General features: G+C 42.8%; 1 protein-coding gene across 1 annotated transcript in view; it reads left to right on the top strand.

Annotated features, from left to right (window-relative positions):
- Positions 1–3,608: 3,608 nt before the first annotated feature.
- Positions 3,609–16,441, top strand: part of sema3c (sema domain, immunoglobulin domain (Ig), short basic domain, secreted, (semaphorin) 3C) — a 93,025-nt gene continuing 80,192 nt past the window's right edge. The window contains exons 1-2 of the mRNA XM_079494648.1: positions 3,609–3,703; positions 5,303–5,403. The gene's annotated coding sequence lies outside the window, so the exon portion shown is untranslated. The remainder of the gene's footprint in view (positions 3,704–5,302; positions 5,404–16,441) is intronic.

The raw sequence follows: 16,441 nt of genomic DNA, 5'->3' as shown, positions 1-16,441 counted from the left end.
GTAGCCCGCTTGGTACCCGTTTTGTACAAATCGCCACAACTACTCAACGCAGCGTCCGATTTCGGTGAAACTGTGCATGCATATTCCCACTAGGCTGAGGAACAAATGTCACTTCACAGTTTTCAAATCAGCCTCATGGTGGCGCTACAACAGGCCAAGCTGTGTCTCACACACACACACACACACACACACACACACACACACACACACACACACACACACACACACAAAACATGATTATATTACTCCTAAACATTTTGCCAAACATCACACACACTCCTATCCTCCTGGTAGAGACCTGTGCCCAGAAGGGCACTTTTTCTAGTTATATGCTCGGTTACACCCTGAACTTGTAGATCGGCTATTTTCAGAGTGCAACTACGTGTAAAATCAGGCATTACGACCCACCAAAACACTAAAACATTTGAGGTGACTAAAATATGACTAAAACAAAATTTTACTCAAAATACGAACAAATTCAATATCTTCTGTCAAAAGCAACACTATTACGCAGCAACATCAGTCTCAACAGCATCAGCCAAACAGGAGGGTGATAGCATAGCAGCCCATGTTCCCGCCATCGCTGACAGTAGATGCAGATGAGTTCTGAAAATACCGTGTAAGACAACCCCTGTGAGCCAGAGTTTTTGGCTGATGGGCATCATTTGGAACGTCTCACAGGCAGTGAGCCACATGGCAGCATGGCTCTCGCGCCTTCCGAAAATCCGAACAGCTCATGTCATTAATATAATGTCTCAGGCTTTGATTGGTTGGTTGACTGGCCTGGGGGATAATATGGAGATTGTGAATGAGCTGATGATGCATTGAGTATAAATGCCCAGAGCTATATGAGCCATATAGCTTTGTCTATAGTATAAACTACAGCTGAAGCAGATTTAATTTCAGCAGTGTAAAGTCTTAAAAGGATCCCTGGCTAATGAGACAAATACGGTATACCATTAAAACATTATACTTTCTTTCTTTCATAAATAGAAATCTTTCACTCAATAGGAACTGCTCCTGTTGCAAGTTGATGATGTCATATGTCCATGTGCAATGCACATGCTAATAGAAAGTAATAGGTGTAAATTTAGGAGGATCGAAGACCAATTGATGGAAATAAAATCCATACCTATATGAATATTGTAATAGTTTTAAAGGACTGTAAATAAATACCTTCAATAGCCCAGCAGGGAGACCCAAATATAGTGCTGTCTTTACCTTAAAAATGAGTGAGTAGTCCTTTAAATCTTAAATGACAGTCACTGTACCATAAAAAAAACAGAAAGACCTTAAAAAAGAATTTGGAGGCAGACGAAATAAAGTTCTGAGAGGAGTTTCAGGTTTTAACAATATTTTTTAGTAGATATAAAGTCAATTTACAGAGAAAAATGTGCTACATGGTTCAGATAATAGTATTTACATCATATAATTTAAAGTATTCAAATTGTTCCAAAATGGATCCGAACTGAACTCTTCACAGTATGTTCCTGGCTTATACTGCAGATGACGTCATTTGTTGTTAAAAGTTCATTGGCTCAATAGATAGTTCATGTCCGCAATATCTCACGGTGGTGCTGGTTGTCGAGCACTCATTGGACCAGCACATGGATGATTGACTGGTGTAGTGAAATAATTCATCTCCTCTGTTCCGCAGGAGGATATGGGACATTGACCACTAGGCATTTAGTTTGTAAACAACATATAATTTATCCAACCGAAAGTATTTAAAATATTGCTTTGATGCTCATGTTATCCTTAGGAAGTATTACGTTGTTTTTTATTAGCATATGCATTCCATAAAGACCATATGGACATTATGACATCATCAACTTGCGCCAGAACAGTTCCTATAAGTCCTATCCTATAAGTGAAAGACTTTATTTATGAAAGAAATAAAATATTGAAGTTTTTATTTATTTTTTATTTTAGTTGTAGAGGGCAACTATAATGTTTTAAGTCATATTTGTCTTATTAGCCAGGGATCCTTTTAGCCATGGCTCTTTAGTCGACTGGTAACGTATGTGCCTGTGGAATGGGGAACCCGGGTTCGCCTCCCGGAGTCTTGCCCAGCCGAGGCTACATTGGTGACAGCGGTGTGTATGGGTAACCTCTAGTCTACAAGTATGTTCCCGGGCCGCCGGGCAGCACAGACCCTAACCTAGTAGTCGACAGCTCCGTCAGTCCCCCTGGGGTGGACGCACTTCCAGGTGGGGACGACGACTGTAGGCTATATGCCGGTGCTGCGTTGCTACTCGCCCATTGGGCCATGGCTCTTTAGTCGACTGGTAACGTACGTGCCTGTGGAATGGGGAACCCGGGTTCGCCTCCCGGCCAAGGCTACATTACCACCAGTAGTGGACACGACAGTAATGAAGTACATTTTCCCGAGTAAAATGTAGTATCTGTACTTTACTTGAGTAATTTGTATTTTTGGATATTTATGAGACACACAGGACCCTATTTTGGTGGGTGGTGGCAGTGGCTCAGGGGTAGAGTGGCTGGATAGTAACTGCAAGGTTGCTAGTTCAAATCCGGGCTCCCCCAGAGTTAGCGTTGAAGTGTCCTTGAGCAAGACACTGAACCCCTAATTGCTCCTGATGTGCTGGTTGGTGCCCTGCATGGTTTCTGCCGCCATCAGTGTATGAATGTGTGTGTGAATGGGAGAATGTAATCTATGTAAAGCGCCTTGGATAAAGGCACTATATAAATGCACCATTTACCATTTTCTCCCAGCCTAGACCATCCACCTGGTGACGCAAGGTTACTTACCATCCAGGACCACTACCAAATCAATGTGTTTTATATCTTTTTGAAAATAGCCAATCTACAAGCTCACAACATGTCACTTCATGATGCGTTGTGAGCTTGCAGATACAAGCATGGAACTGTGGATAAAACAAACAACAACAAAATATTCTTAATTTTGGGTCTGAGAGGCTAAATCTCATCAAATGGTGGTGCAGAATAAACTATATAAAGTGCCCCTCGGGGTACAGGTTTCCACCAGGGCAGCTCAGGTTGTGGCCTCCTGGTGGCGCTATAATAGGCCAATGTGAAAAGGGTGCCATTTATTCTTATGCATTGGATGGCAATTGTATGATTTGAGGCATTTTGTTCCAATGTGTTTTGCAAAAATCCACCTGTTGGTGGCGCTATAACAGGCCAATGTGAAAAATTTGGGGCAGAGGTTCATGGAAGTGGTTCTTCCACCAGGTGGCAGTAAAGGGTTAACATCTACAGGTCTACAGCACATAAACAAGGAGGAGGTCCAACTTCCTCAGTGAAAAGTTTGGTGATCTTGGGTTTGGTGGCAGCGAGTCACTGTCTGACTCTACAAAATCTTTCAACAGCACGTTTTACACAACTCTGACAAACATGCGTGTGTTTCATATCAACAAGCTACAGCTGCTGAACAATTTAAAAAACACACAGCTAACCAAACCACTCGAACATTTATTCACAGTCATTAAACATGGAAACAAAGCCGTTAAACAACTATACCACACCACAGCAGGTGCAACTGCACTGCTCCCAATTAACTCCAAAGTGTGTCAACTCTTATCTGAGACATTTACAGAATTATTTACAAACGGACACAACGAGGGATGAACTTCAAGAGCAAAGAGCAGACAGACAAGCGAAATCAACAAGAACAATACAGGACTCAGGAGCAAAAGGCAGGGAGGCCACTTCAACTTAGGTAATTTAGGGTAAATGATTTTCTTTGGTTAAAATAAGTGTTAAAAAGCTCTATATTGTATTAGTAGGCCAGAGTTGCTAGAGAGTGTTTGTTCAGGAGTCTCCATGTCTTGTCTCTCCAGCTTTTAATTAAACAGAAAATGCATTTTCAGGTTGGATACCAATTGTATCCAATCAGCCTATCAGGATAGAGAACTCAGTTAGGATACAGTCCACTTAATTGCCAGAATGTTAGAAATGTTGAGTAACTTGCATATTTGGGCAACATTTGTCATAATTAGCATAATAAACTGTGGTACCACTGACAACCCAGAGCCTTGTGACAACCTATCGGCCTACAAGGCAAATACTTCAAATTATCATTATAACAAAATAAATCGCTATATAAATTGTAAAAAAAACTATTTAAATAACAACCTAAAACATGAACCTTGGTTGAAAAAAACTAAAGTTGTTACTGAACAAACACTATAGCAATGATTAGTATTAGAAATAGAATATAGTGATTTAACCTTTTAACCACAAAATATAATTTACACACCTACAGTATACCTTTAAGGATCAAATAATATAAATATAGACACTAGTGCTTTCTAGGGTGTGATTTGGGGCCCTAAAGATGAATACAAAATCAATATCAACATCCTAAATACTGTCCAATAATTTGATAGGGAGGGGGTGAAATTATGACTCCCCAGTCAAAAATGGAAGTTGTTGATAAAAAATGTTATGTAATTGTGTAAATAATTTGTGACCTAGAAGTTAGCTTTATATTCAGATAATAATTTACCAAATAAATAGGATTTGCAAAATGCAAAAGACATACAGGCTGCTGCTTATTCCATGTTGATGCTTATTCCATGTTGAGAGAGCACCCCCATGTGGCTGAAGACAGAATAGCTTGTATACATTGCAGGTTTGGCTGAGAGCTTTGAAGGACATTTTGCCATCCCATCCAGTCTCTTAGGCAAAAGCAATTCTCTTTTTAAGAATATCCATAATGAACATGATGTCTTCTAAAGCAGTGGGTCCCAAACCTTTTCATGTCAAGGACCCCTAAACCAACAACATGTATTAGCCCACGGACCCCTATTTGAAAAGATATGCCAGGGACCCCTCCATAAGAGAAGATTTGTATTACGGTTCTAGCAGTGATTCTCAACCATTTTCATTTCAAGCACCCCCAGTTGGACCTACGGACCCCCATTTAATGGCATTTTTTAATCTCTGGGACCCCAACTTATATAGTAAAATCAATGTTAATTTAACTCTGAGAGTGTACAAATCTCTGAGTTAGAGACCCATAAAGGTCCATTTGGTTCCTAACCATATTTAGGTGGGGACCCCCTGGAACTCCCTCAAGGACCCCTGGGGGTCCCCGGACCCCACTTTGGGAACCACCATTCTAAAGGACTTATTTAAGGAGGATTTATTGAGACAATTAAACCCACGAAAACGAGCAGCTGTCTGCCTTCACCAGGAATACATTATTGTCGAGTGTTTACTTTATATTGCCATATGTTCTTTGCATCTCATATGATGATGATGATGATGATGACAGCAGTGTGGGTGTTTTGTTTGTTGTGTTTGTACTTTGTAGTGCCTCTTGAGATGGAGGAAGATTCTGTTCATCCTGGAGACTACTGCAAGATCAACTCTGAAATGAGTACCAATGACCCACACATGACTCAACACAATACAGTAGGTACATACAGTATAACATAGAAACTCATCACTAGGTGGCAGTATTACCAAATATTCTGGTAGCTTCTCTTATTAAGAGTTGCACTTAAAAAGACCCTTTTTGTTTTCTGTTCTGGGAGGAATTTGTAGGCTAGACGTGACAGACAGTGTGTGATAAACTGCAACATCTCTGTTTTCTGTATCATCCATGATACAGGTTTCTGAACTGAAGTAAAAAATAACATCCGTGTGAAGTGAGGGGCGTTCTTATCATCATATACGTCATCACACATCATCTCATTCTGGCCAAGCACAATTTGCGTCCTCACTTTTGTCTTCAATGTTTGTGTTTACACACTTTTGTCTTCAATGTTTGTGTTTACACAAACCCTCAAAGCTGGACATCGTATAAGGGGCGGCGGTGGCTCAGGGGCAGAGTGGCCGGATGGCAACCGCAAGGTTGCCAGTTCGAACCCGGGCTCCCCCAGAGTTGGTGTCGAAGTGTCCTTGAGCAAGACACTGAACCCCTAATTGCTCCTGATGTGCTGGTTGATTCCTTGCATGGTCTCCGCCGCCATCGGTGCATGAATGTGTGTGTGAATGGGTGAATGTCTATGTAAAGCGCCTTGGATAAAGGCGCTATATCAATGCACCATTTTAAGGTACAAATGTGTAAAGGTTGGCAACATTTCTAGAATCAAGCAGGTGCTCTAACAAAACACTTTTTAGAAAAGATAAAAGAAAATATTATGTCATGTACTATTTTGTCTATGTACAAAATGTACCTATTTTAATTTTCTTAATTCGTGTGTGGCTCTTTTCTGGTAGTACCGGTGTATTAAAATCATGCAGCGTATTTTGTTTCCACGTTGAGTGAAATAGCCTACATCCCATCTACAGTATATTTTATTTTCTTAACTTGTGTGTGGCTCTTTAGGATCTGCTATAGCCTACTACATCTTGTTAAGTGTGTTGCTTTCCACATTGAGTGAAATACATTATCTAATTCAGCTGATATAGCTTACATTATATGTCTATATACTTCCCCTGCAACTATGAATACTTACACACCTCAGTTGTCACTGTTGTGGCAGAAAGAGACTGATGAGTGAAGCTTCACAATAGATGCCAAGTACACGTTGCGCTTTGACGCACGCCCAATTTAGCCTGCACTGTACATTATCAATGACAATGATCATTGAGCACACTGCCATCACTGCCATGATAAAAAACGCCCATATAGATTCGATGGATTCTCTCCTGTCTGCCAGTCAAATGACTTGTGGTTCAACTTGTGCATTTTCCACCATTATGAGGAAATATTTCAGGCTCCATATCTCCTGTATCAGGACACAGTCCGGTCACTCCATTAAAAACATTCCACTGGCAACCGTCAGCAACAGCCCATATGGGCCAAATTCCTCCCTTTGAAATTCCATTGGAAGAATATGTTCGTGTTAAAAGTGGGGCTGGGGCTTATGGTACAGTAGAAAGGACAAGTACTACTTTTTTTGAGGGGCGCTAGCGGCCTAGCCCCTCCAAGATTACGTCATGTGGAAGCCAAGTCTATGGAATTTTGTTTTTTTTGTTTAGAGCACTTAGCGGCTACAGTATGAAGTGAATCATCTGCGAGCCAAGTCTATGGACTTTAATGTTTGTTTACTAAATGATGACACAAGACGCCATGTGGCCGATATAAATACAGTGGGCGCCCCCCCACTAAGAAACATTATTTAGCGTATTATTAGGCTAATCTCTGCCATTCTAAGTAGAGGTACAGTAAATGATAGAATGAAGGGTGTGACTCAAGAACACCAGCTGCATATCCAGTATGTTGAGTTGATTAATGAGCTGCAGCCATGACACAGGGTGAGGTCATCGTGATACACACTCCACCGGCCAGACCGTCGTATCACTCGGATGAAGTTTGAAAATGGCGATTTTTGACAGAATCAACACCTCCCACGCAGTCGATCTGCAATTTGAAATAACCACCTTGATGTGTTAATAGTGCATCGTCATACTGTAGCATTTAGAACAGTTGCATTTGACCACCGGTTTCTAGAAGGAGCTTTGTTGGCTGGACTGGTGTCATACATACTTAGCCTGGCTAATAAGCCAGACCGAATACTCCCTTCGCCCCTGTACTTCTGACAGGCTAATGTAGCATGGAAAATGGCCCTTGAGAAGAGAGATGGTGCCAATGGGGAGACTGTAGAGGGGTGAGATGGATGGTAATGGGATGTGTTGGTCAGGGAATGGGATACCGGATTGCATCAGACGGCCAATCACACAGCATGAGTGGGGCATCGGGGCTTTCAAACCACAACCAGGTCTCTCGACAAATCGAGAGGAGAGGACCACATAATAATTAAATAAAAGTGCTAGCAGGTTGGGTAAATAAATCACACTTGTTCACACTTCTTCATTCATGATTATGATGTATGCCACATGACATCATTATTGTATTTAACAAAGGCAATGAATGCTCACCTCTCACCTGGACCATTGCAGATATTTTTCTTTTCTCCTAAATTTAACCCATTTTTTCACCCGGTGCCAATGCCTAAGCTGTAATCCTGGGCGGGTGGGCGCTACTCTCCTCTGCCAACCTGGGGAGAGCCCCGAACTGAGCTCATGCTTCAATGCATGAGGAGTGAACAGGCCTCTTCTTATAACCTGACGGGGGAGTTTTTTGTCATGAGCACATTGGTTGACTCACGACAGCTGAAATTGCCAGTTCACTTTTATTATTCCTTTCCTGAAGCTTACAGCAATACAATTTTGCCATTATTGCAGGCCAAATGGTATAATTAATTGTGCATAACTATCTCAGCCCACCAAATGGATGTGCTGTGGGCATAACGGGCCTGGAGCCATTGATAAGGAATGGGAGAAAGTTGTCAGGGAGCAGTGGGGCTCAGACACGGTACAGCATGGAGGTTAACGCTCCAACTCTCCCAAACTCTTATCATGCGTTTGTTATGAAGAGGTTCTTCTTCTCGCATGGGAGTTGTGTGGTATGCTGTGTTTCAACACATGGGAGTTGTGTGGTATGCTGTGTTTCAACACAGCTCGCAGCCTCCCAGGGTCCCTAATTTGATTTAGCTCGGTGTAGTCCAGACTCCAGACACAGGTGGAGAGGGGTCCCGAAGGGAAGCCACATCCAGCACTTTAAAGGTTGATAATGACAGCATGTGAGTGATTAATTACTGTCCTGCGTGCTGAAGATGTCCTTAGTGATATTAACAGTGTTTTCTCATTTCTCACTGTGTGACAGGCTCCCTGGAGATGCCCTTTTCATTTGGAGACTCTCCTCCCAATGTGTCTTCGTTTATTTAGAAACGGCCGTGTCACCGTGCTTAGATGGATTAGACTTGCTGAAGGTCAGTTTACAACTGACCTTCTGGGACAATAACAATATGCATTAAGGCAGTTAGGCTTATATATATATATTCCATCACACAACTGTGTCACTTGAGAAAAGGGATTGACGTCAACACTTTTTCCAGTTGAAAGTACATTTCAACTGACAGAGTAAAACCCCTATATGAAGCCCATGTCTATAATGCATTAAAAACACACCATACTTATAATGCATTTATTATAAGACTGTATATAATTATTTGTATTAGTTTATAAGTTATAATCACTTATACTGTATAAGTATACTTCCATGTCTAATCTAATGTGTTATTAGCATACGTATAATGCATATGCAATGCAATGCTCATCTCTTGCCATCTCATTGCATATGATGTTACAACCACTTGGCAAGTTGGCACAGAAGAGAGAGAAGCAGTAGTAAATTCACATTCTGAAGTCGTCCCTGCAGTTCACTGTTCACTGCCGCTCCAAATGTTGGCTGTGACAAATGACATTTTCCATCTCATTGACTTCACACAGCACTGCGGTTTGATATTTATTTAGACTTAATAGGGATTAATGGTGTGTGTGTGTGTGTGTGTGTGTGTGTGTGTGTGTGTGTGTGTGTGTGTGTGTGTGTGTGTGTGTGTGTGTGTGTGTGTGTGTGTGTGTGTGTGTGTGTGTGTGTGTGTGTGTGTGTGTGTGTGTGTGTGTGTGTGCGTGCGTGCGTGGTGCATCGTTTTGATGTAAAGCACTCATGTTTTTATGCTGGTCTCCCGTTGAGAGTGGTTAGCTGTTGTTGTTGTTGTTGACTCTTGTCCTACATAATTCTGCGGCTGGCTGATCAGGCAGAAGTGAGCCGGTCCCTTATCACTGTACCATCGGTCATCTATAACCTAACCTACCCCCAATGTAATGTTATCGTCAGGATAATTGATCTGCATCCACTAGAATCTGTTGGTTTGTGTGTTCTGTTCAACTGTGAGCGATAGTTAGGCAATTAGCCAGAATCCCTGCTGTTCTAACTTCACAGACTTCGAGAAGAGCTTATTATAGCGCCGCTGATTTCTGAATCGGTTGTGGTCCAAAGATAGGCCTTCGAGAAATGGATACGGCATCATGAGGTGGAGCGTGAGAGTAACGTGTAAACAACGCGCGTGTGTGTGAGATGGACTTGTGGAAAGAGATCCCTCAGCATAAATGGAGTGAAACCTTTTGATTTCCGATTTGGGAATGCCTGCGTTCAAGTAAGCGAATGTTTATTGATACTGCGTCTCGCATCCGTTGATCTTTGTGATCAATGGTAAGTGATACAGCGAAAGCAGGTGGTCGCGAGGACTCAAAAACACTTGCCTGTACTCGACACAGTTTGAGTGCCTGGCACGTTTCCATGTTTGGAGAAGAATTAATCATTAAGTGAGTCGGAGGATCTGCGGCCGGAGAGCTTTGTTTTCACGAAGGCCACCTTATTTTGGTTTAACGTGCGTTGAGGCCTAGTGTATACGTGCTCAGGAAACGAACTGTTAGACCTTGATGTATGGATGACGCTCATACAGGAGATGATGAACAGTGGAGGAACGCAACTAAGTACATTTACTTAAGTACTGTACTTAAGTCCAATTTTGAGGTTTTTGTACCTATGTAATTACAATCTACTCCACTACATCTCAGAGACATATATTGTACCTTTACTCCACTACAATTATTTGAAACATTTTAAAAAGATTATACATTTGAAAACTTGAAACATGGGACACTCTGCATAATGAGCACTTTCTACTTTGGGTACTTTAAGTACATTTTGATGCCAATTCTTTTGCACTTTTTTATTAAGTACATGTTCCAATTCCGAACTTTTACTTGCAACAGAGTATGTCTATATTGAAGTATTGATACTTTTATTGCAAGTCCTTTTTCCACCTGTGACGCTCACACGCGCATACACGCGTTTGGTGGATTCCGAGGCCCTCGGAGAGGTGCTCCCGTTCCCCATGTGTGTTTGATATCATATGAGACTGACGTGTGAAGAAGTGCGCCAGCCCCTCCCCCCCCAGGGAGTCGTATACCATCCGCCAGCTCACACTCTGTTTATGTGCTCATTTCAGCACACACCGTGCAGTGTGTCTGTAACCTGCGTACACTCCCAAGTATAACAAACGGTTGGACCAGGAGCCCTTCCCCTCCACGCACACAAGAGCAGTTCGGGACGTGTCATCACCTCCGCTCCCCCCCCGGGGTTCCCCACTATGAGAATAGACTTAGAGGTTCATCAAACAATCTCTTTCCCTCACCCGATCTTTCCCTCTTGCTTTGATTTTCTAGCGCTCTCTCTCCCTCTCCCTCTCTCAGTCTCTCTCTGCAGATGTCATATGTTTTTCCTCAACCTACAATAAGGTGGCCTGTTTGCATGCATGGATCAGAAAGATACTGTATGCTGTAAAGACAATTCCAACTAGAAAAAGTGCCCTTCTGGGCACAGGTCTCCACCAGCTGTGTGTGTGTGTGTGTGTGTGTGTGTGTGTGTGTGTGTGTGTGTGTGTGTGTGTGTGTGTGTGTGTGTGTGTGTGTGTGTGTGTGTGTGTGTGTGTGTGTGTGTGTGTGTGTGTGTGTGTGTGTGTGTGTGTGTGTGTGTGTGTGTGTGTGTGATATATATTTTTGGTATACATTTGAAATGGGATCTTCTGCATGAGTACCTTCTACTTTTGCTACTTTAACACATCGATTGCCAGGTATTAATTCATTTCTTTCACCACCGCCAGAGTTTTTCCAATTTTTCACATCTGCTCTTTATAGCGCCACCAGGAGGGCGCTATAAAGAGCAGATGTGAAAAATTCCAGGCAAAGGTTTTTCCTTGGCCTCTAGGGAGTTGGCATACAAAGTTATCTACAAATCCGTGCAGTTGGAGGTAAAAACACTTTTCGGCCAGTTAGAGTGCCACCATGAGGCTGAGAATTGAAAATGTTCACATGGCATTTCTTCCTCGGCCAAGTGGGAATGTGCGTGCGCAATTTCACGGAAATCACACAATGTGTTCATGATTTGCAACATTTTGTTTGAAACTGAGCACTCCTGCGAACTTTGGAAGCCAATCTTAGCCAATCAGGATGGAGTCTGAGAAATCTGAAAGACCCGTTTTGTTGAATGGCTCTAGAGAGACTGTGTACCAATTTGCGTGATGTTTGGACAAAATCTGTAGGTGTACTGTCCAAAAACTTGTTTTGCACAAAGCGGCCTCCTACCAACGATGAGGTTCATCGTTGGCATCCAGGGAGTGTGTGTGAAAAATGTGGCATCGACCAGGTTAACGGTGCCAGAGATTAGCTGTTCACAGACGGACACACGGACGGATGGACGGAGTGCAAAACATACTCTCTCCCCATGCCTTCGGCCTGGTGGAGACAATGACTTGTTAGCTTGACATGCGGTGGTGCATGCATGCATATCCCTCTGCTTTCCAGTATGGCTTCGTAACGCGTTGTTGGAGTGAACAGCTGCTGATGTCACAGGGCGGCTCGATCTGCAGAGGTTTTTCTGTCAGGGAAGTTGGCCCCCACTGTCTCCTGCAGCAGCGCTTGACGTGCCAAACGCACCGAGTGGAAAGAGAGACTGCAGGTGTAATTGGGAATTGTCTTCTTGTCAAAAAAATAAAGTCAGTTGCTTTTCAATCAGAGCTCATCCATAGTGAATTTTAACTCACTCACCCAGTCTCAGCTTCACGAGTTTCACACATTTCAGACATTTTCAGTGTTGAAAAGTACTGACAGCTGGAATTTTGTGTTGCAGAAGAATGTGTGATTGATATTTCGTCAACTAAAGGTATGCATACTTGTGGCCATTGGCAGGATAACACCATCCCATTCTCCCAGTGTTGGTTGTCTGAGGGAGACTGCAGTGCTTGAGTAAAACCGTGTTTTGCACTGCCTATAGTTGCGGCAGTGGCTCAGCGGAACCGATGGGTTCGATCCCGGGCTCCCACAGTGTTAGTGTTGAAGTGTCCTTGAGCAAGACCTCGAACCCCTTTTGCTCCCGATGTTCAGGTTGGTGCCTATCATGGTTTCCTCCGCCATCGGTGTATGAATGTGTGCGTGCACAATGAATCTATGTAAAGCGCCTTGGATAACACCGCTATATAAATGCACCGTTTACCGTTTTAATGAATCCTGAATACAAAACCATCATGAGATCATTAGACTATTTCTATTCTCGTTGTTTTCAGAACAACCCTGCTGCCTCCTGGCATGATGGCGCTGTTTATTTTGTGACATTCATTTCACCCCAAACAGTTTGTGCTCAATTAAAATTCTTGGAGACAATTCCAATGAGCTCTAATACAAAACAGAATGCCCTCATCGGGTCAAGGGCAGCGTCGGTAACCGTATGCAGAAATGTGCAGTCAATAAACCGCAGGCTTGTGAAGAGTGGCAGTTGTGCTGCTGCTCCTGCTTATCTGCAAACAGTGACATGAGTGACACCCAGTGTTGTTTTTGGCGGAAAATCTCTATTTTAGTTTTAGTCATAGTCTCTTGAATAGTTTTCATTTAGTTTCAGTCACATTTTAGTCACCTGGAATGTTTTAGTGTTTAGTCTAGTTCCAGTCGACTAAATATAAGATTTTAGTCGACTAAGGCCCTTGCCACACGAGGACGGCTCGGGCTGTTAGCCGCGCAAGTTTATAAACGATATTAAACTTTCCTGCGTCTACATTGCGGTTATGTTAATTATGCATGCCATATACACGACCGGTAAACTGCTCCTGATTCCAGAAAAAGCTGTAGTACACATGCCTGGCCTGTAGATGGCCATGTGAATGCATAAATTTACAGTTGATTTAGTCGACTAAAATGTATTTTGGTGGGCGTTGATGTCATCGTAATGTTTTTACACTGCATGCTTGTAGATCTGCTATTTTAAGCATGCAACCAAGTGTAAAATTACTTATACTGGATCTCTTGTCCACTAGTCCCTTCCTAACATTTTAGTCTAGTTTTTATTTGATGAAATTGTCAGTATACAGTATTTAGTCATAGTTGGCTTCGTTTTTATTTAGTTTTGATGTAGTTTTTGTCAGTGGAAAAAGGTAGTTGACGGAATGTTTTCGTCATAGTATTAGTCGACGAAAACAACACTGGTGACACCATAGTCCAATTTAAAGGGTCAATATTGTAAGATATGCCATGTAGTGATGATGTGTGGCAATGTGGGAGTGTAGCTTTATGAGTCCATTAACTGTTAACATTATATCATATATCTTCTCGGGGAGTAACTTGTCACGGTGACCTTCACGGCCACGGGACACTGGTTTTGCAAGATACTGAGAAATGACCGGCCTGTCACCGTGCTTTGGTACTTCAGGCCATATTTTCGTCAGTGCCTTACCCCTTATCGATAAACTTCTTTGCCTTTTTTTACTATTGTGAATAGATTACCATTTTTGAATACTTCAAATAGCCGATCTATAAACTCAGAGTCGCAACGTGTCGATGTAGATCGGCTAGTTTCTAAATGTTTTTCAAAATGGTAAAAAAAAGTTTAGGAATAAGGCCTATGCCCACTCTTTCTTCTTTTTCTCCTTCTGAAATGTACACTCTGAAGCGATATTGCCCTTTGCCCCTGTTAAGTGTTGACCTGATGCCATATGTAGTCCTGAAGAAAGCAAGGATGTTACAGAGACACTGGAGATGGAGTCACTTGGAGGGGGGAGGGAGGGAAGAGGGGTGAAAAAAAATCCTGGGAACTGCACTTGTGTCCTATGTATGCATAGAAATGCTGTTATTCTACTGCTTTTTCCAAATAAAATAAATATTATAAAAAAAAAGGAATAAGGCCTAAGGCACTGACGGAAATTGGGCCCCCCCTTGTGTCATATGGACTCACGTGTTGCCCTACACTGGATTTGCAAAAAAGGGAAATTATGTCCGCCCTAATCCCCTACGGGAAAATGAGTCCACAGGTTAATGCTGACGGAATCAATTAAAGGCCTAAATGGAAGTGTGTAGCCCAGCTCATCCACTCAGCTAATTAGCCCTATTCATCTAGTTGGTGGTGGAGGAGGGGATGCGGGGGGTCCCAGGGCACCCACAGCTATACCCTCAATTAAATGTCCAGGCTTTATATGGCTCCCTCATTGCCTCCAATGCATCTCATTTACTTATACAGTATGGGGAGGGTTTCGAGCTGTATTCAAGGCTTCCCTTGTGGGTTTGACTATTGATCTGGACCCGGTTTTATCGACCTTTTTTAAATGTTGGTACTCTATACGGAGTCACTCTGCAAGTGAAATAAAACGTCTGGGTTTCCGAGGCTACTCTGCAAGAAGGAACAGAGTTGATTGGGACTGGCAGGTCACAGACCTGCTTGTAATCGAGTTTCGGCTTTCGGGAAGCTAAAACCAAGAACCAACTCACAAACTCAAGTGATATAGGGATTGGGAGGAGCTCTCTGGTCTGGATGTTGGTAAAAGTTGGCCTTCATGAATGATATTCCCATACACCAATAATTCACTTCAGTCGGCAGACAACACTTCGGTTGGGTGACGATTTGTGGTGGAATCAAATGCTGCCACGGTGGCGCATGATGGAGTATGTTGGTTCGTTGTTGGATGCACATGTAAAGGGTTGTTTTTTGCTTGTGTGTTTTGTTCATTCTGCACATAACCACCAAATTAGCACTGACATCTAAGTCTTACTATGCCCTCTGGCAAGCACATGTTTATAATCCTGTGATTGCCTGATTGTTTGGTATAACGACTCCGAGCCTGCTTCTTTTGATAAAGGGCTGGCCTTAACACAGAAGAAATCCTCCCAGTGATGTCACCTACAGTATGACCTAAGTGTATCATGCAAACTAATCTCCCAGGCAGTAACTTGGTGATCTAGCGAGGAAAGCCTTCTAATCAGTGAGATCAAGGGCCCGAAGAATGCACAATGTCTGTTAAATATAGCATACTACACTAGACTGGTACCCGGCTGTAGAGCACCGAGTCGGTAACGATGGAAGTTGGAGGTCCATGCCCCACCCGGCTATGCAATACCCGTTGTGCCCGTGTCAGAGTACCCGTTCCACCCATCTGTCTGTGTCCCTTTTATGCCCATATATGGACATTTCTGTATCTGTCTCTCCGTGTCCCTTTATTCCTATATGGAGTTCAGGCATGCCCAAATATGGAGTGTTGTCAGAACAGGCCAGCTCCATATGGACCCTGGGCAGGGGCCCTGTCCACAGTGTCCAGAGCCCGGGCAGAGGCCTTTTGTGGCGGTTCTGGACAACCGTGGGTCCGACCGACTCAACACCGCGCACTGCACTCCCTGTGGGGGTGTTGAACACATGTGTCGGTGGGGAACAGTTCTCGAGTTACGTGGATTACAGACGTACACACATACAGACATACAGACATACAGAGACCATATCTTTGTATAAGCGCTCTCTGAAATTCTTGACATCATAGAACGCAAAATACTATAAATGTCCCTTCTAAACACAGTTGTACACAGATTTCCAGAAATGAAACGCATAGACCTCGTCACCTATATTACAATTTGTATTTTATACCTGCAATTGAACACTGCAGTTTACCCAAAAAAAATCATTAACGCTAATTAAAGATAGCAACTGAGCAGAGGACAATCTCACTGCTAATGCTCAGCATATTGATTAAACTGTCCCAGGACTCAGATCGTTGTGCCACTCGGC

The sequence above is a fragment of the Electrona antarctica genome (genome assembly GCF_951216825.1).
Source record: "Electrona antarctica genome assembly, chromosome: 23".
Taxonomy (NCBI): Eukaryota; Metazoa; Chordata; class Actinopteri; order Myctophiformes; family Myctophidae; genus Electrona; species Electrona antarctica.
The sequence above is the reverse complement of the archived record's forward strand: the minus strand, read 5'-3'. Positions and strand labels throughout refer to the sequence as shown.